Source organism: Lissotriton helveticus, chromosome 5_1, assembly GCF_964261635.1.
Source record: "Lissotriton helveticus chromosome 5_1, aLisHel1.1, whole genome shotgun sequence".
Lineage (NCBI taxonomy): Eukaryota > Metazoa > Chordata > Amphibia > Caudata > Salamandridae > Lissotriton > Lissotriton helveticus.
In genome coordinates, this window is record NC_136065.1 from 1,671,216,177 (window position 1) to 1,671,243,223 (window position 27,047).

Sequence of the window (27,047 nt, forward strand, 5' to 3'; positions counted from 1 at the left end):
GAGAGATACAAGACCTCCTACATTCTATTATCAAGGTACAGAGCTGACTAAACCCTTAAGAGATTTCTTGATTCAGATTCTTGGCAAAAACCAACTTAACTAAAACTGCAACTTACTTACTCCTTCCCACGTATTATGCTTAGGTCAGGTACACCGGGGTAGGCGTATCTTAGAAGCACCAGTTGAGTACGTAAGCCAATATTTTTATGTATGTATATATTTTATCAGTGTTAATGTATCATATGGCTAAGAAACCATATCAATGCTTTTACAGTTCTATGTGCGCACTTTACTTTATGATAAGTATTGCAATTGTGGCAATTCATTTCTCTTGCAAGAGAAAGAAGACTGCTCAATAAATAACACCTTTTATTGAAAACGCCCGTCTCTCTATTTCTCTGCACTCTGGTGAAACTAAGTATGCACGATTGACTGAGTGAAATAGCTGTCTATTGTTTTCACACGACTCTAGAGATACACTCTTTATTCTGAGGGAGCAAAGTTGTCATGTTTATGTGGTTGTCAGAAACTAATCCCTTCTTGTCTAAATCAGGAGAGTTAACTCTTTCCTGAACATTCGAGAAAGTTTCTAGTGACCTCTGAGCTAGCTGGCAAAACTAATTAAGTCTAGTATAGTCAGTAGAGACCTAGATGACCTCAGTCCTACGTCTACACTGCTGTTTATATTATTCCAATGCGCAGAGCCTACAGGGTAGTGCAAAATGTGCCATGCTAAGCCACTGGTGACGTTTGGTCCTGGCAATTAACCCCTCGGCTGCGCCGCCGATTTTGCGGAAGTGCGGCACTTCCCCAAAATGGGCGGGGGCGCGTCGGCCATTGGCCGACGGCAGCACCAGCGAGGTAGTGCAGGCGTCGGCCACTGGCCGACGGCAGCATGGAAGGGGTTAAGAAACAAAACACATTTCCTTCACTCAGTGTTCAGAATTACAAGCTGCCCTGGTGGTCCCAGCTTCACGCCCAGTCGCAGGTCCAGGAAGCGGGATACAGTCTTTCAAATGTCTCCCTCTCTCACTCGGTGTGCCGATTACAAGAATGGGCTAAGCAAATGGAGGATTGCATTTCCAAGGGAGAGCAGCCTTCACCTGTTGGCTGCTTCCACTGTTCCATATCCCACGTTGCCTATTTCAAAATGGAATACTCTGCTAAAAGAGTTTCCATTGTTGTAAAGCTGAAAATGGATGATTATGAGTAAAATAAAGTGCAGCAGAATTTCCATATGTGTGCTGCTAAATTTCCATATTTGTGTCTGATGCCCTTACTCCAGCAGACAGCACTCCACTGTGCCATTGGAGTAAGCTTTCCGTTGATGGAGCCAAGAAGTGCACAGCTGACGAATAGCTCTCAGTCTGCCCAACTGTAAATAGGGCGGGCGGACCGTGTACTTCTTCACAATTGTGATGGAGTACCCTGTCCACCAAACTCTAAATCAGACCCATAGTTGTTTCATCCAATAGCGGCCATATGGCACCCATCACAGGCACCAGCTGTTGCTAGGAAGCAACTCCACTATCATCCAAATCCCAGACTGGCTAAACCTGCTGCCCTCTGCTGGCAGCAGTCTGAAATTCAGATCCATCATAGAGCACAGGCATAGGGAGAGGCAGTAAATCAGTTACTATGAAGTCAAGTGTAAAATGATACAGTTGCAAAGCTATTATTACTTTAAGTTGATAATATTCCTGGTATTAGCTGTAGTTAGCTCTCGTTTTAGGAAAACGGGACTTACTAAAAGAGCTTTTTTGGCAATGAGGCAGGGGTGGTGCTCGACAGAGCCAGTGTGGCTAAGGCGAACTTGAGCAATCCACCCAAATCTGCTCTTTTTGGTCTCTGGACCCCCCTCACAGAGGTCCCCAAGGGGTGCATGTTCGCCTGCTAGCCTCGCCCCGGGAGCCAATCACGGCAATCCAGCCTCTGCTCGGATTGGCCAGTCGTCAGGCGCCGTAATAAACACGCCGCTGTATTTCATCTGTAATTCCTTCCTCTTGTCTCCTCCAACCCTCACAACCGGTTAATTGTTCCCTCGCGCTCCGTGGCCTGTGTGCGCACCAAGCGAGGCCCTTGTCATTATTAAATATTTACTCCCGCTCCGCGCCTTTACCTCCGTCCTATTAATTTCCTGCACACCGTCGATTCTGTTAATTATTTGGAAAATTAAAAAGTCTCCGGAGCCCTCTCTCGCATCTTGTGGGAACATTTTATATTTCCTTCTGAGAAGGAAAGCAAGAGGCTGAGGCATATAAATCACACAGACAAACGGTAAAAAAAACGTTACCAGAGCAGTAATCTGCTGCTCACCCACTTCCCCTGCACCGTCTGCGTGGCTCTCCCCGTCCTACCCTCACTGCCTCTCTCTTTCCCACTCTCAATTTCTCTTGAATCCGTTTAGGGCTTCTTCCTCACATCTGTACTCAGCTTTTATTCTATGTATTTCTGAGTCTCTTTTCTTTCCTTTACCCTTTTCCCTTTCTCTCTTTTCTTTTCTCTTCTTTCTTCTTTTCTCATGTCTTTCTGCCGCTTCCTCCTCTATATTTACCTCGATCTTTTCTCTCTGTCTGGATTTCCGGTCAATCCTCTCATTAATCACTCTCCTCTCTCCCCTCTCTTTTACACTGCCTTTTCCTTTCAATTTCCCCTTCTCCTTTCATGACTCTTTTCTCTGGTTTCTCTTCCCTCGTATCTTTCCATCTTTCCCTCTTCGTTAATCTCTTCTCATTCTCTCTCTTGTCTCTCCTCTTCTTCCTTCTTTCCCGATGTCTCTCTTTCTCTCATACACTCACTCCTCGAAATTCCACTTTCCACTTCTGAATCCTTCTTATTTTTCCTCCATGGGATCTTTTGTCCACAACTTTCATTCCCTCTAGCCCTCTTTTTCTTACCTCTCTTTTTCCTACCCCTATTATTTCCATCTTCCTCATTATTTACCCTATCACTTTGCATTTTCAACCTACTTTTCCATTCTAAGCGGCCTATTTACAAACTGAGGGGCATATTATCAAGGGGGTTTATCTCCGCTTTTTCTGGCTTTAAAATGATCTCCCTATTACCTAGCTGTCGCTAACACCAGTTAGCGACAGCTAGTAGGAGATAGCGACCATCTTGGGCCCCACTTTGCATGTCAGTGATATTTATCACTAATGACATGCAAAGTGGGCATGCCAAGATGTTAGCGACTGGAAACAGTCGCTTACATCGCTATCTCCTATTACCAACGTTTGGAGATATTCGCGCTAAGCGTGAATATCTCCAAAAGCTAACACCTGCCCTGAGCAGTTCTTAGCCATGTTATCCAATGGGAGGTGGATAACATGGCTAAGAGCATTAGCTCGGTAATGCATGAATATCGCGGACTTTTCAGCGATATTCATGCATTGCGGCCGTTTTTTATCGCATTTGCGATAAACCTTGGTAATACCAAGGTTTATCTGCGGTAAAAATCGCCGCAGCTCAGCGGTAACATTTTGTCTCTAACCATATTGCTTGGTAATATGCCCCTGAATTTGTTGTATGTTTTATGAACTACAACAGAACTAGTTACGTTTTACAAAATGTAATTCACAAACTTATGTGCAGATATGCTGCATCAGCCTCTCCTATATTTTCTGTGTGGCGATAACTGTCCCATGGCAGAGTCTTCGCACACGTAAGTATACGTAAAAAATGCAAATTTGGGAGGGACAGAGGGGAGTGGCTGGAAAATGGGAAATCTTTATGACTAAAGGGGAGTGGATATAGTGGAATAAAGTGGGGTTAGGGAGGGGTTGTGCAGACACGTGCACCCACTCACAAATAGTAATCCCATTGCTATTCTGCCACAAAGGGACACAAAATCAGTAGTAAATTACTCCAGCTCAGAGCTAAAGTAAGGCCAACAGCACACATGGCCAAATACTGGTACTGCAACACTCTCCTAAACAACATAATGTAGGTAGGCATTTTCAAAAATCTAGGAAATAAAGTTAAATTAAATTATTTAAAATAGTTTAAAAAAAGAAATTACTATAATGTAAGGTTACAAAATATATGCAAATAAAGCATATTTATTATTAAATGTGTTAACAAATTAATGTAAGAATACATATTAAGAAAATATAAATGAATTGCTTTGAATTAATCCTAAACATCACTTTTAACAATAATGAATACTGTGTGCGTGTGTATATGTATATATATATATATATATATATATATATATATATTTTTTTTTTTTTATATATATATATTTATATGCAAATATATATATATATATTTATATATGTATATATATATATTAGGTGGGATTTTTTTTTATTTGAACTTCAGAAAAATAACAATTTCATTTAATATATTTCAGCTAATTTAAGATTTACTTCAAAATTCTGGGGCATATAATCAAGAGCGGCGTTAAAAATGATCGCCTGTTTAGCAGCAGAAAAATGTTCTGGTGTGAACATGGGCTTCTATTGGAATTATCCAGGGCATATTTTCAAGCCCATTATCGCCGCTTTAGAAAAATTTTAACGCCGTTCTTGATAATATGCCCCCCTGTTACCAGTGCTGTCACATCTTTTCATTTGCTCTACATTTAAAATAAAAGTATAATGTATAATAATATTTAACGTAAAAATAGCTTTACTAACTTTTTTGAGTTAAATAATCTTTTTAACTCTTTTACTTTTCCCTGGAGTTCGCCATAGGGAGTTTCCGCAGTCGGGACTGAGACCTCTGTATGGTAAAGTATAGGGAAAACTAAAATATTTTAGTCCAGTTACTGAAAAATGGAAGAGTAAATCAATTACACCTGAAAATTACTCATAAGCGTTTGTTACCTTTGTGAATAGGCATGTCTGTCTTTCTGTGCCCCATCGCGTTTTTCCTTCTATGTTCGCCATTCTCCATGTATGCCCTTGTATCCTGCATCTGTTTAACTTTCCCTCATCTCTATATTTTCTCCAGCTTCCTCTGCAGATATTCAGCTGCACCTGCAGTGTGTTACTGCCACCTACTGACTGCAAGAGAGAGAGAATTAGTCTGCCTGTGTTTGAATGCAACACCGAGAATGAGTCTACTTGGTTTATTGCGTGTGTTTACATTTTACCTATGCATCCCCGATCCTATGAACTACCAAGATGCTAGAAAACTAGGTGTACGGGCGTGGACTACTTAACTAGAAGGTATGATGCACACAACCGGGAAAGTGGTTTGGAAATGCTGTAAATGTACAACTTTCGGGACCAGTATTGGAAAGGGGAAATAACCACTTCAGGAACCCATTAATTAGAATTTAAGGAGTGACAGCAGAATCTGGGAGGTGTCACGAGGAGAGGAGTCTTAAAAAGCAAAGTCTAACAGTCAACCTATACATTTATGTTTTTTAAACTCTGCAAAGAAATTGTCAACAAGGAAATAGTATACAGTAGTATACACAGATAATGTACTTCCTGCAAAACAAAGCGTGTAACATGCAGAGCACACATTTATATTTTGTGAGGATGGTTCAGTGAGTTACTGCTTTTGTCACAGAGACCATTTCTGAATTTTATAATTCTAGCCAGTCGCGGCCAGCATTAATCACGGGCGGGGGTCGCACAGGGAAGGAGGGTGCTAAATGTAATAATACATTTTTAAAAAATACCTGTCCGCCGGCCGGCTGGGTCCTGCGTTTTCTCAGCCCCTGCTTCTGCTCTCCTGCCTCTGGTAGGAACAGGAAGCAGGCAGCCTCCCTCCCCTAAGCTAATAACAATGCTGCAATGGCAGTGTTGTGATTGGTCAGGACCACGCCCAGCCAGGCGCCCATTGGGAGGCCATTTTCTCCATGTAGGCTGCATTGCAACCTGCATGGAGAAAGGGCGGAGTGCGCATGACTGGAGGGCCGACCAAACCAGTCACGCTCACTCAGGAGTGGACACACCACTCCTCCCCTGCCCAGCCCTGCTCATAGAGCAGACCTGCTCACCCGCTAGTCCACAACCAAACACTTCTGCTTTCTCCCAGTGCGAGAAGCAGAAACATAAAATGGTAGTTTTACCATTTTATGTTTCTGCTTCTCACACTGTGAGAAAGCAGTAGGGCGATGCTCCTCCACCCTAGTGGAGGAACCACCCCTGGTTCTAGCATAGCATAGTGACCTATGGACTGGCATGAAGGAACTGCAAACACACCGCAAGGCATAGGTTTAGAACATTATTGTTTCTTCCCAATTTTCCTTATTCTAAAATTGCTAAATAAGGTTTCTTTGGGTAGTAATAAACTCCTATTAGTACAGATCACTCCAACCACTGCATTATGTTTCAATCTGGACTTTGTGTGTCTGCAGAGCACGCACTCTTTTTTTTTTTTTAAACAAATTGTATTAGTCAAATAGCACATATAACGCAGAGCACTTTAACCCAGAAACTTCTGCATTCGAAATGTACATAATTCTGACAGTTTTGATGAGCAAATAGGACAAGTGAAGAGCAATACAAATGAATTATCAACAAAACAGAAAAAAACTATAACCCCACAAACCCAACCCGCAACGCACTAGCACCTGCTCCAGAACAACACTAGGAAAGTAACAGCATTGGCCATACAAGCATGATCCATCATCACCCAAGAGGCAGTGTCTTATCCCAACTAAATTGAGCGTGAAGTTGGGTCAAGGGACCTGGCCATTGAGACGGGTTCCAACTCTAAGCCGCGATAATCCACCCAGCACTTCCAAATTTTTAAGTATTTAAGCAGGCACCACCTGGTCATAAAGATGGGAATCTCCAACCCCATACAAAAATCCATGCCATTCTTCCACGCGGACACCGAGTGCGCCCTTGGTGCCTTTCAGGCACTAGCGATATCCCTCTTACCCAAGGTAAACCCTAGTAGCATAAGATGGCATTTTTACATATTGCCCCCAATTCCGTCCATAACATGCAGCACGAGCACAGACCACGAGCACATAACGAGCACAGACCACGCACTCTTAACATAGAATACCTACCTGTTTGGATTGAATGTGACACCTGCCCAGTGCAACTTATCATCATTTGTAACATTTCCTGTTCATTGACTTACACACTTGTATGAGTCATTGTCTCTGCATGATATGGATGTATGACATTACAACGCATGCTTTTACATCGCATGCCTTTACAACGCAAGTATTACAATGCAGTCCATTACAACGCATAGTGCTTTGGGGTGCTGGATAGTGAATAGTTTAATTTACTATTCCAACTCCAGTCCCCGTGGACACTAGGGAAGGTTATTGGATAGTAAATTAACCTATTCCCTATCCTAGAGCGCCCCCAAGAGCAATGCGTTGTAATAGTTTGCATTGTAATGGTTGCGTTGTAAAGGCTCTGCGATGTAAGAGTTGCGTTGTAAATGTTGTTTACCGCATAATTTGTGTGTGAGTAATGTAACGCGCTTTGACGCCCTATATTGTGATTGTTGGACTTTGGCCCTTAGGGCAGGTTCACCCCTAGACTTTTTGCGTGGAATGGTGACCTGGCAATGGTGATTTTTGGGATTCTGCGCACTTTCACTGTGTCCCAGTGGAAAGTGCGTGCATGTGCTGAGCTAGGCCTGCCCGCCCATAGGAATGCATGGGGAATGTATGTGTCCCTGGTAGTTCCTGATGCGTGGGGTGTACAGGCTTGAGTCTGGTATGTGTGAACTCGTGAGAGTGAATGCTGCGAGATGGTGTATGCAGCATGTATGTGTCTAGCAGCGAAGCGCCATTTCTAGACATGGCTGTACGTGTGCTGTGAGGGTGCTGGCGTGTGATTGGCTGGAGCTGGCTGGCATGCCAGGCTCCAGGAAGTCTGGATGGGTCTGCCCGGTGGTGAGTGGGAGATTAGCATGAGTGATGTGTGGGAGGAGTGTACCTGTGTCCTGGATGGGCTGGGTTTTCCCCACACAATGCTGGCTCCGCCCCCCTGTGGTGTGTCTAATGACCCCAGCCCTGCCAGTGAATAGAGAGGGTGGTTGAGGTAAACAGAGTACTCAAGAACCAGCTGCGACTGGTTCCGCCCCCACTCTGCACCTTCAGACAAAGGGAAATGCTGTATAAAAATGGGGCTGTGTCCCCACAGATGTTGTTCGCTTCCAGGATCCTGAGGGGGCTGCTGCTGCTGCTGCTGGGCCAGAGGACCGCCACTTGGGGTGTCTCCCTGCCTGGAGACCCAGTGTGCTGGCTCTGGGCCCAGCCTTGCCCCCCTGCCTGCCTACAAGGACTTTGCTGGGTCCTTTCCTAATTTATAGCGCTAGGAGCGCTTGGCTTTTCCCTCTAGCGCTTGAGAGCGCTTTGTTTCGTCCTAGCGCTGGGAGCGCTGTGGTTTGTGCCCACTAGCGCTTGAGAGCGCTTTATATTGACCACGAGGCGCTTGGGAGCACTTTTGTAAGGCAGGTGCCCACCCTGCATTTTTGCTGCTCTAGCGGCTGCCCACGCCGCATATTTGCGTGATTTATTTCATCGGGAGCTCACCCCGTGTGGAAGTCACCGCCGCAGCCCAGGAACCCTGCCGGGCCGCCGCGCTGCCTACGGCGACCCGGAAGTCCCGCCTTTACACCATCAGGGCCGCGCTGCCATTGGCGGCCCCGAACCGGAAGTCAGTCGGAACAGGTGGGACAGCCGGAAGTCGACAGGAGCCTACCCTGCGCTCCGGTCCCAGGAAGTGCTGCGAGAGGAGCAGGGCGGCTGCAGAGGCAGGCGGGGCTCCGGTGCCGGAAGGAGAGCCCCGCGCTGCACACCGAGGAAGGAGGAAGCCGGTCCCCGACTGAGAAGGAGAGCCCCGAGGTGCGGGAGCTCTCCTGTGTCCCGGGAGCAGGGAAGTGACCAGCAGCCTCGCAGACAACCGGTGAGTGGGGCTTTGAGTGGAGCCGGTCGAGGCTGCAGGCGGCACCTTTGTGCAAAGACCCACGAGGGCTCTAGTGCCTCCCTGTTCCGCCGGGTCCCCTGAGAGGGACCCCCGACCCATTGGCTTGATGTTAAGAGCCCTGAGAGGCTCCCCCAAGGCGCCCCAGTGTTGAGAGCCACAGAGGCTCTGGAGTCCGAGTCCACGAGGGACTCACCCGAGGCTCCTGGGGGCAATTACACGTTCAGAGTCCCCAGTGGGGGACTCCACCGTAACGGCCGCATCTTCTTGCAGAGCCCTGAGGCTCGTGAGTGCCGTTTCCGTTGATTGAGAGCCTGAGAGGATCGTGGGGCCATATTGTTTTAAGAGTCCAGAGAGGCTCTTGCGCCCACAGTTGCTTTGCGAGCCCCGAGAGGCTCAGGGTGCCACTCAGTTTGTGAAGAGCCCAGTGAGGCTCCAAGGGGACAGTTGGTTGGGCAGAGCCTGTGAGGCTCCAGCGTTGGCCCATCATTGTCTTTACAGCTGCCCAGCACTTCGTGGGCAGCTGCCACGTTTAGGCCCTGACATTGGGACAGTTCTGGTGTTCCTGCCTATGGACAGTCACAGGTGGTGACTTGTGAGTTTGGCGCAATTGTTATTGCTTACACCTCTGAATGTATTGTGATGCATCATGTGTTTTCCCCCTTACACCTCTGAATGAATGTTATGCATTGCATCATGTGTTATGTGCTTCCACCCCCACAGGTATTGTGATGTGTAGGTGGTTGTTTTCTCCCTAGTACAGGTGGTGCTAGTGAGGTCCTGGTTACCAGTGATTACTGGTTGTGTGCTATTTTGTGCTATATTCTATGTACTAAGTGCTATTTCTGAAAGTGCTACTTCTGATTCCTGACAGTGGTCCAGGTGGCCCTGTCTTGTAAATAATCCCTTGTAAATTCTGCCCGTGCCTCTGGCACATTGTAAAGTGTGTGTTTTATCTAATGTGTTTTGGTGTAATACAAAGGCTATTTTTATATAACCTTGTGTGGAGTTTCCTTTGTGGTGGGCCCTGGGAGTTGTTGCTGGGGTGCATGCGCAGATACTTAACTTACATCGCCTCCAAGTTTAGCCTTGCTGCTCGCGCCACGTTACCTAGAGGGTGAGTAGGGGTTATCTTGGCGTGTAACTCCCTTGCCCTGACTTGGGTGTGGTGGTCTCTGACTGACTTTGGCGAAAGCCCTGGCCAGCTGGGGATCCCATTTCCAACATTGGCGGCAAGCGGTGGGATAAGGATTTGTGTTTGCCTTGTACCTTAGTAGTAACTGGCCATACCACAAAACTCTGCATTTTAGATGACCACATTTTAGGGGATTGTTTTTGAAATTCCATTGTTTCTTCTCCTGAAGAGTGTCATTTTATAATTGTGTTCAGTACATTTGTCCCCCGCCCTGCTTCCAGAGTTTGGTACCTGTGTCGCTTTTGGTCAGGTTGAGAAGTCAGGGGTGGTAGAAACTGCCTTACCGATCCGAGGGGAGGGTGTGTGTGGATGAATGGTGTGTTTTCCTGGACGCATGAGTGAGTTCTCTTTGATAAGGAGAGTGTGGAAGTTTTGGAATTGTGTACTCTTACTTCAGATTGCTAAGTCCCCTGTGTTGCACGTGTCTGTAAGCATCTTGCCAAGATGGAGTCTGCTTTTAATGTCTGGGGTCTGTTTTTGCATGAACTGAGAGAGTTTTGCGAAGAGAGAGACATTGCAGTGAATGAGTCAGACACCCAGTCCCAACTTAGGGGTAACCTAATCCAATGGCAGAAGGAGGACTGGGAGCGTGAGCACAGTGCGGAGAGGGCCCGGGTCTCACACCATGAGGGTGGTGGGTCAGAGGGGAGCCCTGAAGAGTCTGAGGAGGAGGAAGAAAATGATAGCACAGGGACGCCAGCAGATAGTGAGGACCCCATAGATAGGGAGTCCCTTGCTGGGTCCAGCGTAGGAGGCAGCGCCTTATCCCTTTACCTGTCCCCAGAGGAGCTGGAAGATAGGAGGAGAGAAAGGGAGCACCAGCTGGCTTTAGAAAAGCTCAGGTTGGAGCATGCCCAGGCTATGGCACAGCTGGGCATTAGAAAGCAACAGCTGGAGGTTAAGAAGCAACAGCTGGAGGCCGAGAGGGTCTTAGCGCAGGACAGGATAGAGGAGGCTGAGAGGGCCGCCACCAGAGGCAAAGTAGCTCTGGAGGGTAGACTATCCCCTGCGCGCAGTGTTGAGTGTCTGGATCCCCCAGGGAGGGTTGAGTCCAGTGGTGGCAGCTATTTAAATCTCAGTCTAGAAAGTCCCAGTTCCCAGAGTATGGTTCCTGTTTCCCCAGAGGAGGAGAATAGGTTGAGGTTTAGGAACCTTAGGAAACCGTCTCATCAGTCTTGGGAAGACTTTGAGGATGACTGTTGTGGAGCCCTGTGTGATTGGGTACGGGAGCCCACGAAATGTGATTGGGACATATTGTTCGATATGTTTCTCAGAGAGCAGTTGCTCAGTTGTTGTTCACCAGGGTTGCGCCAACACCTGTTAGGGTGTGGATTGTCTGAACCATGTGACCTGGCAGAGGAAGCAGACCGCTGGGAAGGTACCAGGGGTTCTGTAGAGTCATTAGGGAGTGACTCCAAAAGTAGTGGGTCAGGGATCTTCCAGCCCAGCGTGGTGGAAGAGGCTCAGTGTAGCCCAGCTAGGTCCCTGGTTAGTGAGAAGGGTGTAGGGGCTGACTGCCTGGCTCAGTGGAGCAGGAGTCAGTGGGTGGCTGAGAGCCCCCAGAGGCCCGAAGCCCTGTCTCAGAACCTGGGTGGTTTCTTGAGGGAACACCAGGTTGGGGACCTAGGCTGTCCTGTTAACCCAGTTGAGGAGGATCTCCTAGTGAGTAGAGGACCTGGAGCGTCTGTAACCAGAGCTCCTGTGGTTCTAGAGTCTGGCAGTACCGCTCCGGTAGGGAGGGTACAGGAGTCCAGAGTGAGGAGTGATTGGGGGAGTTCCCCAGTGGCTGGACCCGTGGGTCAGGGACTACCCAGTTGGGCTAGGTTCCCGTGTAGTGACCATGGTGACACCACTTCTGGTCTGGGGGATCTTCGCGCACTGTCAGGTGGACAGGGAGCGGGAGATCTGCGCCAGACAGACAGTCACACGACACATGGGCCATGTGTCAGCCTCAGGGGGATTGTGTGTGAGTCCCCAGAAGTCCTGGAGTGCCAGGCAATTGTTCCACCGAAGGTTTTAGACCAGAGGTTGGAAGGCCAGGTTCAGGATCAGCCTGACCTGAAGGGTAGGACGACTGTAACCAGTGTCCTGACCGGTTCTTCTTCCAGAGGAACTTCTCCAGGTGGGAGAGGGCAGACCTCTGGAAGGGGGTGCAGAGGGTGGGAGAGCCCACCTCTGACCCCGGTGCAACCTGAGTGGATAAGCCCTGGGTTGGAATGGCGTTCTAGGGGTACCCCTCGCAGAGGGAGGAGGAACCCTAGGAGAAGAGGTAGGGGGAGGAGAGCCTTCCCTGAGACTCCTGGTCCGCCTGAGGTTGTAGGCCCTAGGATGGAGTACCAGTGGCAGTCTAGTCCTGTCTTGCAGACAGGAAGAGTGGAGAATGGCTCCTATGTGCCAGGGGTTACTACCCCCCGCTCTGCGAATTGGCATGGACCAGTGGCACCTGGGTGGCCCAGGGCCTGGTCCTGGCCGCGGACAACTTGGGAGTACCAGTGGGGTAGCCCAGTTGGTCCAGACAGTGTGTTTAGAAGGAATCCCCTGGGTTCACCATGGCGTAGAACAGGAGGGTGTCCCTGCAGTTGTGGGCCCGCGTCCGTGTTCTATCGCCCCAAGCAGGGAAGTCCATCACGGTGGTGATTGGTCTCCCCTGCGTTTTGGCTGGAAGGGGGTTATGTTGGACTTTGGCCCTTAGGGCAGGTTCACCCCTAGACTTTTTGCGTGGAATGGTGACCTGGCAATGGTGATTTTTGGGATTCTGCGCACTTTCACTGTGTCCCAGTGGAAAGTGCGTGCATGTGCTGAGCTAGGCCTGCCCGCCCATAGGAATGCATGGGGAATGTATGTGTCCCTGGTAGTTCCTGATGCGTGGGGTGTACAGGCTTGAGTCTGGTATGTGTGAACTCGTGAGAGTGAATGCTGCGAGATGGTGTATGCAGCATGTATGTGTCTAGTAGCGAAGCGCCATTTCTAGACATGGCTGTACGTGTGCTGTGAGGGTGCTGGCGTGTGATTGGCTGGAGCTGGCTGGCATGCCAGGCTCCAGGAAGTCTGGATGGGTCTGCCCGGTGGTGAGTGGGAGATTAGCATGAGTGATGTGTGGGAGGAGTGTACCTGTGTCCTGGATGGGCTGGGTTTTCCCCACACAATGCTGGCTCCGCCCCCCTGTGGTGTGTCTAATGACCCCAGCCCTGCCAGTGAATAGAGAGGGTGGTTGAGGTAAACAGAGTACTCAAGAACCAGCTGCGACTGGTTCCGCCCCCACTCTGCACCTTCAGACAAAGGGAAATGCTGTATAAAAATGGGGCTGTGTCCCCACAGATGTTGTTCGCTTCCAGGATCCTGAGGGGGCTGCTGCTGCTGCTGCTGGGCCAGAGGACCGCCACTTGGGGTGTCTCCCTGCCTGGAGACCCAGTGTGCTGGCTCTGGGCCCAGCCTTGCCCCCCTGCCTGCCTACAAGGACTTTGCTGGGTCCTTTCCTAATTTATAGCGCTAGGAGCGCTTGGCTTTTCCCTCTAGCGCTTGAGAGCGCTTTGTTTCGTCCTAGCGCTGGGAGCGCTGTGGTTTGTGCCCACTAGCGCTTGAGAGCGCTTTATATTGACCACGAGGCGCTTGGGAGCGCTTTTGTAAGGCAGGTGCCCACCCTGCATTTTTGCTGCTCTAGCGGCTGCCCACGCCGCATATTTGCGTGATTTATTTCATCGGGAGCTCACCCCGTGTGGAAGTCACCGCCGCAGCCCAGGAACCCTGCCGGGCCGCCGCGCTGCCTACGGCGACCCGGAAGTCCCGCCTTTACACCATCAGGGCCGCGCTGCCATTGGCGGCCCCGAACCGGAAGTCAGTCGGAACAGGTGGGACAGCCGGAAGTCGACAGGAGCCTACCCTGCGCTCCGGTCCCAGGAAGTGCTGCGAGAGGAGCAGGGCGGCTGCAGAGGCAGGCGGGGCTCCGGTGCCGGAAGGAGAGCCCCGCGCTGCACACCGAGGAAGGAGGAAGCCGGTCCCCGACTGAGAAGGAGAGCCCCGAGGTGCGGGAGCTCTCCTGTGTCCCGGGAGCAGGGAAGTGACCAGCAGCCTCGCAGACAACCGGTGAGTGGGGCTTTGAGTGGAGCCGGTCGAGGCTGCAGGCGGCACCTTTGTGCAAAGACCCACGAGGGCTCTAGTGCCTCCCTGTTCCGCCGGGTCCCCTGAGAGGGACCCCCGACCCATTGGCTTGATGTTAAGAGCCCTGAGAGGCTCCCCCAAGGCGCCCCAGTGTTGAGAGCCACAGAGGCTCTGGAGTCCGAGTCCACGAGGGACTCACCCGAGGCTCCTGGGGGCAATTACACGTTCAGAGTCCCCAGTGGGGGACTCCACCGTAACGGCCGCATCTTCTTGCAGAGCCCTGAGGCTCGTGAGTGCCGTTTCCGTTGATTGAGAGCCTGAGAGGATCGTGGGGCCATATTGTTTTAAGAGTCCAGAGAGGCTCTTGCGCCCACAGTTGCTTTGCGAGCCCCGAGAGGCTCAGGGTGCCACTCAGTTTGTGAAGAGCCCAGTGAGGCTCCAAGGGGACAGTTGGTTGGGCAGAGCCTGTGAGGCTCCAGCGTTGGCCCATCATTGTCTTTACAGCTGCCCAGCACTTCGTGGGCAGCTGCCACGTTTAGGCCCTGACATTGGGACAGTTCTGGTGTTCCTGCCTATGGACAGTCACAGGTGGTGACTTGTGAGTTTGGCGCAATTGTTATTGCTTACACCTCTGAATGTATTGTGATGCATCATGTGTTTTCCCCCTTACACCTCTGAATGAATGTTATGCATTGCATCATGTGTTATGTGCTTCCACCCCCACAGGTATTGTGATGTGTAGGTGGTTGTTTTCTCCCTAGTACAGGTGGTGCTAGTGAGGTCCTGGTTACCAGTGATTACTGGTTGTGTGCTATTTTGTGCTATATTCTATGTACTAAGTGCTATTTCTGAAAGTGCTACTTCTGATTCCTGACAGTGGTCCAGGTGGCCCTGTCTTGTAAATAATCCCTTGTAAATTCTGCCCGTGCCTCTGGCACATTGTAAAGTGTGTGTTTTATCTAATGTGTTTTGGTGTAATACAAAGGCTATTTTTATATAACCTTGTGTGGAGTTTCCTTTGTGATGGGCCCTGGGAGTTGTTGCTGGGGTGCATGCGCAGATACTTAACTTACATCGCCTCCAAGTTTAGCCTTGCTGCTCGCGCCACGTTACCTAGAGGGTGAGTAGGGGTTATCTTGGCGTGTAACTCCCTTGCCCTGACTTGGGTGTGGTGGTCTCTGACTGACTTTGGCGAAAGCCCTGGCCAGCCGGGGATCCCATTTCCAACAGTGATGAGTAGTGCCTTAAAATAAATGAAATAAAAATAGTGTAATTTAAATCATTATTGTGGAATTACTCATACAGATACATCTGACATTCTTACAGTGCATGCATATCTCCCTTTTACACACCGATGCTGAACAAAGTCAAAAACCTGCTCCTGTTCATAGTGTTTCTTAAGCACTTGTGAAAGTTGTGTGCCTTTGTTTCTCTCCATTGCATTGACATTATTAGGTCTATATAGCCCCTAGCGAGGATGAGACTTCAACAAAGGTTGACTGATTGATGGAGGGCCCTTTTTTGCTGGAAGCGAAAATAAGAAATGCCTCTTACACCTGCAGGCTGCTGCTCCGAATGAAGCAGACAAGGTAGAGGTGCTGCAGAATGTGACCCACTATTGATTCAGCATCATTGATTGAGTCGCCCAGATGCTGGATCCGTCAAAAACATCTGCGGGCTCAGGGATCTGGCTGCACTGGTTGGGACACATTTTTGGACTCCTACACTGCTTGTTAAGTACACTGTTGGTGCAATCACTTCAAAAGTTATCTTAGATGTACTAGGGTATTTCGACCTCTTCAACGCTTCTTGTACGAAAGCGTAACGTTTTTTTTCCCTTGTGGCTCAAGGATCTTGATAATTATTAATAAACTTTTTCAGGGTAATATAACCGCAGGCAGAACGCCTCTCAGTATCCATACTTTACAGGATGAAAAAGGACGGGCTGTGTACCTTGCAACTTGATGTTCCACTCTCTTCAATGGATAATATATAACGCGGATCCTTTCACTGCTGCAAGCAGCACAAGCATATAGGGCTCAGTGTGCCTGAACTTGGGGAAAAAAACGTTATTCTTTCGTACAAGAAGCATTGAAGAGGTCGAAATACCCAAGTACATCTAAGATAACTTTTGAGTTGAAACAAAGGTGGAAGGAATTCTCTATGTTTGTCCTGAAGAAGATGGACGTATCCGTATAGTTCCACCAAAACGCGTCGACGCAATGAATGTTGTTAAATCTGTAACAGGACAGTAAGCATAGAGGCCAAATATTACTGTCCCTTAATCTGTCTCTTAGTTTTCTTAGATTAATAGTAAAGACGAACTGGTGTTGCCTTTCTGTGTGTTCCTTCTTTGTGAGAGTCTGCTGCTATAATTGTATATTTATGTAATGTTCTTTAGCAATTATTGTTTGTAATCGTATTTTTACTGTGAGAACTTCTGTGCCCATTTTTTTAATATTGAAATGTATTGATTTGTTATTGTGCACTTTTTAAGATTCTTTGTTTTGGGCAATTAAAGAATACATTTGCAATAGTATGTGAGTGTGATATATGTATATTAGTGGTGTGAGTCCAAAGGGTAAATTATTTTTAACTACATTGACAGCATTCACACATTTAGTCTCCACCCATTTAGAAGCGTAGTACACTAAAAGAAGCACAAATCTCTCAGCCGAAGGCATCAATTCGGAGGGGCCATGATATCTAGACCCAGTTTGAACTAAACTTCTTCCGGTACAGCACCTGGAGATAAAGGAGCACAATTAGTTACATGAGTTTTTTCATCCGCCACACAGAGATGGCATTCATTAACAACCCCATCGACCATCTGGTCCATATCTGGCCACCTGTATATTTCCCTCACACAAGCTTTAGTGAGGTTTCTCCCAAGGTGCCCTTTGTGACCAAGATTAATTACCTTGCCTCTCAGACCACAAGGAGGAACACGCCTGTCTCCTCTCATAAGATTCCCATAACATAGTGTTAATTCATTATTTTCCGATTAATAATGCTTTGGGTCGTGATCTAATGACTTATACTCTGGCCACCCCTTCACCACAAATGAGCTGACAATAGAGAACAAAACATCCTCAGCCACAACCTTAGACCACTCCTCCACCAACAATATCGGCTCCATAACCCAATTCACCCTCTCAACATCCACATCATCTTGTTTGTCTTCCGATTTTTTCACTGACCCTGGAAGAAATTTACACAAAAATTGAACTCTTCATGACTTTCACTCCAACGTTTGAGTCTTGGAGTCGGATGATCGCTTCGATGACATTAAAAGGCTTTCACCAGGAGCTAATGATCTGTCCTTACTAGGAAAGGAATTTCCCATTAGTAAAACTTGAAATGTCTCACAGCCCAAAATATGCTCAAAGCCTCCCTCTGAATATATAAGAAATGCTCTTCTGCACCTCTGAGTACCCCAGAGGCGAAAGCAACCACTCTTTCTTCTCCTTCAACTATCTGTGAAAGTACAGCACCCAAGCCACTGATGCTGGCATCAGTGGTCAAGATTGTTTTAAGTTTGCCATCAAAGTACCCCAAGGTGAGCATCCTTCCAATTTCTTAATTAATCATTATAAAAGCCTCCTCACACTCCTCAGACCACTCAAAATGCATACCCTTCTTCAGTAACTGCCTGATGGGTTCAATCACACTGCCAAACCTTTTCACAAATTTTTAATAGAACACTGCAAGTCCTAGAAATGACCTAACTTGCTCTTTACCACTAGGAGTTGGGGCTTTTACTATACTCTCTGCCAGTTCAAGTTTGGGTTGGGTGACCTCGCCTGAAATCACATGCCCCAGGTAAGTAACTGACGTCACACCAATCCAGCATTTCTGCCTCTTCTCCTTGAGCCTCTTTCACCCAATCTTCTCAACACTTTCCCCAACACATTCTCATGCTCACTTTCATCCTTACCATAAATCAGGATAGCGTCCTGGAAAAAAATAGGACTTTAGTTAAGTCACCCAGTACCAGTTTCATGATCCTTTAGAAACAGGCTGCTGTCGAGACCAATCCAAATGGCATCCAAGGAGTTACAAAAGAGGTCAAGTGTCTTGAATCTCGTTGCAGTTTCACCTGGTGATAAGCCGATGAGAGAACCAAGACACTGAAAATTTTAGCACCCTTCAACATACTGATGGATTCCAAGATATTCGGAAGTGGTTTACATTCCACCCAAATCCACTTGTTCAGACAACACAAGTCCACACACATCCTGATGGTATTACCACCATCCTTGGGTGCCAGAACCACTGGTACCAACCACTCGGAGGCCTCAATCTACTCAATGACTCCCATATCCAACAGCCGCTTCAATTCAACTCTCAACGGTTAAACCATCATGTTCGACACTTTACACACTTTATGCACACGCGGTTTAACCTCCCTTTTTAAAATGATATGATGTTCGAAGCCCTTCAGAAGGCCCACCCCATCATTGAATACATCAGGAAAATCTCAGAAAAACCATTCACCATTCCCTGAGGTGTCATAAGCATCACTTGATATCTTGGATTACCAGTGCTGGATTTCAAAATAATTCCCACATCACATTGGTGCCTCCACCCCAAGATATTGTCCCCTCTCTCTGCCACGTATACCTTCCCAATGGTTTTCGTATCTTTAAATTCAGTTTTAGTCACCCCATAACCCAGCACTTTAATGCGTGACTCACCATAGCTAATTGGATTAATATCCGGAGTAAATAATTTCATATTCTCCTTTACAAATTTCTCATCCCACTGCTTGTTTCCATTCATGGTGAATGGTGAACCAGAGTCTTCCAGCACTACATACGTTTTTCCACCAACCTCAATTTCACACTCTGGCATTGTCATCTTACCAGAACCAACCTCTCCATTCTCATCATTTACACACAAATCTACAGTGCGCACATCATCAGGCATACTCTTCATTGCTTTAGCTTTCTCTGTGGATCTACACACACACACACACACACACACACACACCTAATGCCCCCTGGAGCCACACTTCTTGCACCCCAAACCTCTAACATACCAATTTGGACTATATATCAAAATGTGCAATACTGCCACGTCTAAAATATTTGACTTTTGCACATCCGCGTGTCCCCGAGACTGTGTCTCGTGCTTAGCATTCTTCCACCTCACACCAAAAGACACTTTTAGGACATTTTCTCCTCCAGCTGAAGTGCTGCTTCTTCTGTGACTCAATGAATAGTACTCTGTGTAGAGTATGTCAGAAGCTACAGTGTTTTTCCTCATCTCCTTCACCCAACTTGATGTGTTGTCCATCCCTTCTATAATGGCCACGGCTTCAACGAGAGATGGATTCTTGGACAACATTTTTGTTTTGAACCCTCTTGCTATTGGTGCATCTCACCAATTGACCTTTAACAAGAGAATCAGGGGGGACGTGGCTAGGCGCAGAGCAAGGCAGTCATCTTGTAGATACTGCTGTCAGAAGTGCGGGGGAGCCAGGCGATGACAACAGAGACCTTTTAGGTCGCCGGAATTGGTCACTGTGCGGCGTGAACACACTGCTGCGGGGCTCGAAGGGCGCCATCTTGGGCCCGTGGCGTGGGGATCAGAGGAGCGCCGTTGCGGATCGCAGATACGCTGTGGACGGTGCAGACTGCAGCGAGGTGGCAGAGTGTCCACAGACAGCGATAAATCCTGGAGTGGAGCGCCTGGCGGATTTGTGGTCAGACTGAGCAGCGGAGGAGGGGGCCGGTTCGGTGCGGGACGTTGTGACGGCCTTCATCCCCAACCCCCCCTTTCATCTAGCTGTCCCTGCAGGAGGAGTGAGGACAAGTAACCGGACTGCTGGCGGGGCCTGCTGAGTGCCCTTTCCCCTTTGACAGGTAATGAAGCAGCGGGGGAGGTGGAGAGTCTCCGATGTCTTGCGGCGACTAGGACCCAAGCTACGCAGGCGGCGCTGCTGTCAGGAATTTCTCGAGGGCTGCGATTGCGGCGGGGACCCACACTATGGCAGTGAAAGCAGCGGTTAATTGTAGAGGCGCAGAACACTTCAGTGTGGGTCACCGGTCCGACCCCGGAGACACCTGTGGTGCCCCCCTCCGCTCCCCCGAGCGACAATAGCGGCTGCAGCAAAAGGAGTAGAACCCATGCACCATACAGGAAGCAACCCTTTACAGCAATAACATCGAGGGTGGTGCATGTGAGGCCCAACTACAGGCTCCCCTGGGGAGACACATCGGAGGCGGCGAGGCTGTGGGACGCGAAGTGGCAGTACGGCTGATTGTTCTGTATACCGCAGTGGTGACAAGGACATATGTAAGGCGCACTGTGGGTTGCTCCCAAAACACGGACAAGTGAGATGGAGGGTCACGGGCAGTGTGACAGGCTGTGACAGGTTGTGTAAGGACTACTGTGCTGTATACTAATATGTGATTGTGTTGTGTAGGAATCTAGGACCCTAGTGTACTTTTCCCGATTCATGCCCATATATAAGTATAAATTACCCGATCCTTATATAGGCATAGAAATCATTACCATATTTAGACTGACCCTATGCAGCCCAAATATGGCATGGCTACTTCCACTAAGTTCCGAGAATCAACAACGATTTCTTAGAAAAACCTGCCTTCAACAGTTAGGGACTTCCCCTTGCCTGAATACTAATTTATCTAGGAAATCATGGAGTTTTCAAAGAACTGAGTCTTTGATGACGTTATTATGTCCAATCATACGTCAAACTCGGCACCTTCAAGGTATAAATATGCCTATATTTGCCCAGACAAACACACGGTGGTTTGGAGCAGTTCGACTATCTACTTGCCCGACGCGCCCTTCAGCAGCAAGTGCCGAAGGAAGCCGACCCTCCAGCTGACGCACTGAGAGACGCTGTCTTTTCTCCTGCCGAGAAATCCAGCTCCAGTGTTTCCAGGCTACCCTTGCGGGTTGCTGGGAAATCGAGCCCTGAGAGAGAGACACGAGACCTCCTTCATTCTAAAACCAAGGTACGGAGCTGATTAGACCTTTAGAGAATAGATTCTTGGCAAAGAATACTAAACTTAAACTACACCTCACTTACTTCTTCCCTTGTACTAGACTTAGGTTAGGTACACCGGGGTAGGCGTATTTTAGAAGCACCAGTTGAGTACTTTTAGTCATTATTTATCACTGTATGTATTTTATGTATTTTAGGTAATTTATGGCTTAGAAATCATATCATGCTTTTACAGTATTATTTTATAATACTCTTCGTGCTGTAGGCATTGTACTTTATAACCAGTATTACGATTGTAGCAGTACATTTCTTATGCTTGAGAAAGAAGACTGTTCAATAAATACTTTTTATTGAAAATGCCCGTCTCTCTATTTCTCAGCACCTCTGGTGAAACGAAGCATGCACGTTTGACTGAGTAAAATAGCTATCTATTGTTTCCGTGACTCTACAGATTGATTTCTTATTCTTGGGAAACAAAGGTGTCATGTATATGCGGTTGTCAGAAACTAATCCCTTCTTGTGAATTCGAGAACGTTTCTAGTGACCTCTGAGCTAGCTGGCACTCACAATTAAGTTTAATATATTCGGTAGAGACCTAGTCGACCTCAGTCCTACGTCTAAACTACAGGATATATTATTCCAATGCGCAGAGCCTATTGGGAATATAGGCACTACACTACATGGCGCCCAATGGTTGGTAAGGCGATAATTTAACGCTAGACACTAGAGTAACTTAGTTGTGCTTTTCACACAGACCCCTTTTTCCCGTAAAAACTCCAAAAGACGTCTGGAGTGCGTTAAAGGATAATATCCGCCAAAACTGAGTAGGAGGAAAAATCCTATGTATTAGTTTTTGGTTTGTTCAACGTTGAAGGATACAGTGTTCCAAAATATTGTGCACCTAATCTTTGTTTCCTTCTAACATGTTCTGCAAACTCTTCAGTCAACAAAATAATGAATAGTGACGAAGAATTAGCTGCAGCTCAAGCAGTTTTAGATGACAGAAATCTCCTACAGAATGACCCGGATGTTATAATCATCCCGGTAAATGTAAGAAAAACTATAACTTACAAACTCATAAACAATGGAGTATCATCAAGAGGTGGTAAAGTAATCTTTATTATAGAGGCACATGAATATCGGCAGACAGAAGTATTCTATTCATGGATTCAGTTTCCTCCAGCAGATGCAGGAATACACAAGTTTCACTACTACAAAGTAGAGGAACCTCCAACGGAATACGTTCCTTACATGGACGTTGAAATTCCATTAACTCACCAAGAGCATCAGCTCTGGTTTAAAGGCGCCCTACAACATGAAAATCGCATAACTAGGCTCGGTCCACTAGGAAGACCAGGAGCAACATGGCTGGTACTAGCCAGCTATACACCACATCCTGACATTGAAAACATGACAGGTCCAGAACTGTTAGTACAGCTAAAACAATTAATTAAAATACATAGACAATTGGTTCAATATGTCATGCGGACCTTAACAGTCCAACCTACTGTGAGGATTCCACAGGACACCCCTCACCAGGGGAACACAAACAAAATCACACCACAGACTATACAATCAGTCATTGGTAAATTAACAGCAAAAAGGGAACAAATTCCGTTCTGGTTAGCTCAAAAAATGACTCAAATTGAGGCAGTATTCCCTGATAGCATACCTCATGAGAAACACAGAATTCTGACAATCTGTTTAAAAATGGGGATTGCGCCACACGTGGAGGACTGTGACACTTGGCGCACAGTCTTTGCTACAATCTACACAAAAACACATGGTGTTCCGTCTATGGCGGTAATACCAGACGTTCTAAGACAGATTCAAAATGAATACGGACCAGAACCTACCTTAAATCTTGGTATGAAATTACTAAAAGATTTCAAACAGGTCTCGGCTATATTATTAGCCAACATTAAAGGTGAAGCAGCATCAGTGGCAATCCGCCAGAAGCTAAAAGAAACAGATATTACTGAGCAACCGTATGAGCTTGCCAGAATTATTGAAAAATCCTATGAAGAACTAGGTAGAGATAGTTTGGGTGGGAAACCATTAAAACCACAACTAACAGAAAATCCTGAAAAAGTTTTTATTAAAAATAATCTCACCACTCCTAAAAAGAAGTGGGAAAACACTAAACAAACACTTCCTAAAGAGAAGCATTCCCAGTCCAGAGGTAGGTCTCCCCAACGCGAGCCCTCTGAAAAGAGGTACAACCTCAGAAATAGGGATAACGTAAGAAAACCTGATAGATATCAAGATACTGATACACGCTCCTCTCGTACTTTTCAGACTTCCTCGCAGAAATCAGAAAGAAGAGGACGATCAGAACAAAAAAAAGAACACGTGAAGTCCAAAGACGAATAGCACGTTCCAAAAAATAAGAAAACTCAATTCACCAAAAAGAAGGTAGCAAGTGTAAAGATCAGACATGCCGAGGATCTTGAGGACACAACTCAAGAACGGGGAGTGGGCCCAGACAATGCTAGACAGCGCAGAAGAAGTAACCATAGTTCGCAAGATCCTAAAGGATCATCTGGAGACAGTGGACTTGAATGAATGCATTCAAGTTGAAACTGCAGATACCAGGGTTAGTGTACCCCACAAGTTATATGATGTAACACTCCGGATGGAGGGGGACATAACTAGGAAAATAAAAGCTCTTTTTTGGGATAAGCTTTCCAAGGGTTATGACATTCTTCTAGCTGAGCAAGACTGGCCACCTGAATTTGTCAGGGAGTGCCCACATGGCGAAGAGATAATTATGCCAGCCTTCTCAAATCACATTCCAATTCATAAAAAAATATACATATGCCAGGAAATGGGCAGTAGCTCAAGCTCCAGCATTATTTAAAAATCACGTAGGATGGGATGAGGATTCTCCTCACCACAAAATCCAGTTAAAAAATCAACCTACTGCTCAGAGGCAGTATCCAGTAAAGCAAGAGGCTAAAAAACAAGTAAGGGAGATCTTAGATCAAATTGAATATCAAGGGGTGATTGAAACATGCACCTCATCTATGAACAATCCTTTGTTTCCTGTCTCCAAACCAGACAATACATATCGTCTAGTTTTGGACTACAGACACTTAAACTCTTGTTGCAAAACTTTTGCAGTACAAAACGCGCACAGTGCAGCACTGATGAATAACATTGTGCGTAAAAAATATAAAACCACATTAGATATTTCAAATGGGTTTTTCTGTCAAAACATTGCACCTGAAAGCAGGCACTTGACCGCTTTCTCAATCATGGGGACACAGGGACAATTTTGCCGTCTCCCCCAGGGATTCAAGAACAGTCCATGGTTATTTTCAGCAAGAGTAACAGAGTTATTACAAACATATGATGATGAGGCTTATCTTATGTTGATGACATCTATCTTACAGATGCTGATTTGAACGTGCTCTTGAAAAGAGTGAACACCATTATACTTGGGTTCGCTTCTGAAGGGTACAAATTCAATTTTAAGAAATCACAAATTGCCCACCTCAACGTCCTATTCGTAGGCTATGAGTTATCAAGTGAAGGCAAGAGCCTGGCAGCAAACTTCCTAGAAAAATGTGCGCTGCTCCAACCTCCAAAGACACTGAAAAACTTACAGTCAATTCTAGATTTCCTGAATTTCGGAAGAACTTATGTTCTAAATTACGCAGAAAGGGTTAAACCCCTCTACGAACTAATCGAACCTGATTTCAAACCAACAAATTGGACTCAAAATCATACAGAAATTTTACATTCAGTACAAACAGACATGTTGCAAAAACACAGTTAGAAACACGCGATAATGCGCGCAATCATGTGATCCGAATCATCCCAGGGAGATGCGGATTCACATACCTGACCTTTAACGAAGGTGAAAAGGTACCAATAGCATACAAATCACACTTGTACACACAAGCGGAAATAAAATTCACTTCTACAGAAAAAGTTTTGAGAGCGGTTCAAACTACAGTAGCAAAAGAGAGAGCTCTCGCGTAGGGTAAACGCATAATGATCATTACACCTGTACCTAACTTAGAGGCAGTGACGAAAGCAAGCATTCCTAATGCTAAGGCTTTACATCCAATACATTGGATACAATGGGTTAATTCTCTTGCTGCAACAGACGTTTAATACGTTTTTTGACCCCTACTTGAAGACACAAGAATTCCTACAATACGAACACGAATGTCCTCTGCCGACCGAAATTCTGCCTCTTGAACATTACGGATATATAATCTATACAGACGGATCAGCACAGCCCGCAATTGGGGGTAAACAAGCCTATAGTGCTGCGTGCGCGATTGATAAATGTCGCTGGCGCGAAGGTAAATTTAGACTGATGGTCACTAAAACTCAATCACTCGGAGACTGTACAGCTCAGCGAGCTGAACTACAGGCTTTCAAGATGGTACTTGAAAATACAGATAGCGAATTCCCTACACTCATAGTGTGCGATTCGTATTACTGCGTCCAGTCTTACAATGAATATCTGCAGAACTAGGTTCAAAACGGTTTCAAAGACGCAAAAGGTGGCACAATTAAGCATAAAATGCTTTGGGAACAAGTAGTTCTATTACAGAAAGAACTACAAAAGACTCACGTTATACATACACTGAGTCATCAGCGTGATGGCGTTCATGTTGCAGGAAATTCATTGGCTGATGAAGCCGCAAAGGCAGCTGTGCAAACGGATTCCGTAGCTGCAATCACTCGATCAAAAACAAAAATAGACAGCGAAATAATGCAAGCTGTCACTGCTTCAGTTAAAGACAGTGGTAAGACACTCCCGAAAGGCTTTCCAGTAAAGTACTCATATATAACTGATGCGAATAATGTTCCTTTTGCTCGAATCGCTGGAGTGGGGGCTAGGGCAATTCCAAACATGGAACATAGGTTAGGACTGATCTTAGCAGCACACGAAGGACTGGCATCTGCACACGCCGGAATTTCCGCCACAGTATCATTATTAAAACAAAGATATTGGTGGCCGCGCATGAGGAAACAAACTAGGAACTATGTTCTAGAATGTGAAATCTGCCATAAAATAAAAGTTTCAACAGTGAAACGACCAGCACAGACGCCCCTCCTGATTTCAGATAAACCACCAGCGTGTGTTTATCTGTACCACTGTGGTCCCTTACAAAGGGATGGTAACTATAAATATACCATGGTCTCAGTGGATTCCTGCACAAGATTTATTTGGGTGTGGCCCCAGCGCTTGGCTGACGCCAGAACTGTTATAAAGGATCTGCGAGTCTTTATCGGCACATACGCAATCGGCATGCTGCATTCTGATCAGGGTCCTGCGTTTAGGTCTCGAGCTTACAAAGAGGCCATGGCTAGCTTGGGCATTGCATTGCGGTATTCTAGTCCCTTCCATCCTGAGGGTAATGCGGTAGTGGAAAGAAAAAACCGTGACATAAAGCAATCCATAACAGCTAAGGTATTAGGTTCGGGTGATGGGTGGGTCAAACATAGTCTTAATAATCTGCCAAGACATTCTCTGGGTGGAATCACTCCATATGAATTACTGTTTGGTACTAGAATGATAATCGAAGACCTCGATTGTCAAACTTCAGTGGTGGAACAAAAACCCTTTGATGTCAAAGATCGTTTGGCTGTTTTACAGGACTTAAATGAAACAAGAAGAAGTCTGAGCAACACAATACAGAAGCAAACAACCACTGAAGAAAACCCACCTGTCCCAGTAAGACCTGTCTGGATTCCAAAGATTGGGGATCTAGTCAGGGAAAACATTGCGGTAAAGAAGGAATTTGGGCCTTCTTACAGAAAAGCAGTACCTGTCTTAGCTACCCACGGAACAAGATCAGTATTACTACCGCCCCTTGCTGGTAAAAGGGAGAACAGAGTTGTGTCCATCGACCTGGTCAAACCACATCATGTGGCCGATAATAAGTAGTAGGCCCAGTGG